Source organism: Penaeus monodon, chromosome 25 (genome assembly GCF_015228065.2).
Source record: "Penaeus monodon isolate SGIC_2016 chromosome 25, NSTDA_Pmon_1, whole genome shotgun sequence".
NCBI lineage: Eukaryota > Metazoa > Arthropoda > Malacostraca > Decapoda > Penaeidae > Penaeus > Penaeus monodon.
The window spans coordinates 3946894-3947152 of NC_051410.1; positions in this window are offsets into that span (position 1 = coordinate 3946894).

The window sequence follows — 259 nt, forward strand, 5'->3', positions numbered from 1 at the left end:
TCTATCACATCAAAATTGCCGGTGTTCACGATGGCGATCAACTTAGGAGAGCCTCTGAGAATGGCGTCGCACACTCAGGCATAGTGATCAACCACTCAAGTAGGTGATTACGAACAGGCAGGGAACAGTGCACTTCCACAATACCACACTGTAAGAGCTCTCAGGGTCGTTCGGCTCAAAGAAAGAAAGGGGAAAAAGCGAGGGTAGGTTTTGAGGGCAAGTAATAGAAAATTTGTAAATCGGATAGCGACTACAGTCA